This window comes from Penaeus monodon, chromosome 25 (assembly GCF_015228065.2).
Source record: "Penaeus monodon isolate SGIC_2016 chromosome 25, NSTDA_Pmon_1, whole genome shotgun sequence".
NCBI lineage: Eukaryota > Metazoa > Arthropoda > Malacostraca > Decapoda > Penaeidae > Penaeus > Penaeus monodon.
The window spans coordinates 7266163-7266494 of NC_051410.1; positions in this window are offsets into that span (position 1 = coordinate 7266163).

The following is a 332-nucleotide window of genomic DNA, read 5'->3' on the forward strand; positions in this document are numbered from 1 at the left end:
GATGAAACAAGAAAGTAAGAAAGAGGAGAACGAAGAAAAACAAGAAGAAAGAGGATAAAAGAAGAGGAAAAAGAAGAGGAGGAGAAGAAGAGGGGATCCAGACGACGAAAGATCTCCGGGCCCAAGAAGGAGAGGCTGCATCGCGACCGGACGAGGGAAGGGAAGCGAGCGTGTGGGGAAGGGGACACAAGGATAATCACAGGGACAAGGAAGAAGGTGGAAAAGGAAGGGGAATGACAGCTTCTTAAAAAAAAAAAAAGAGGGGAAGTTGTTGAGAGAGAGATAGGGGGGAGGGGGTAAGAGGAGAGGATTTATGTAAATCTTAAGAAGCG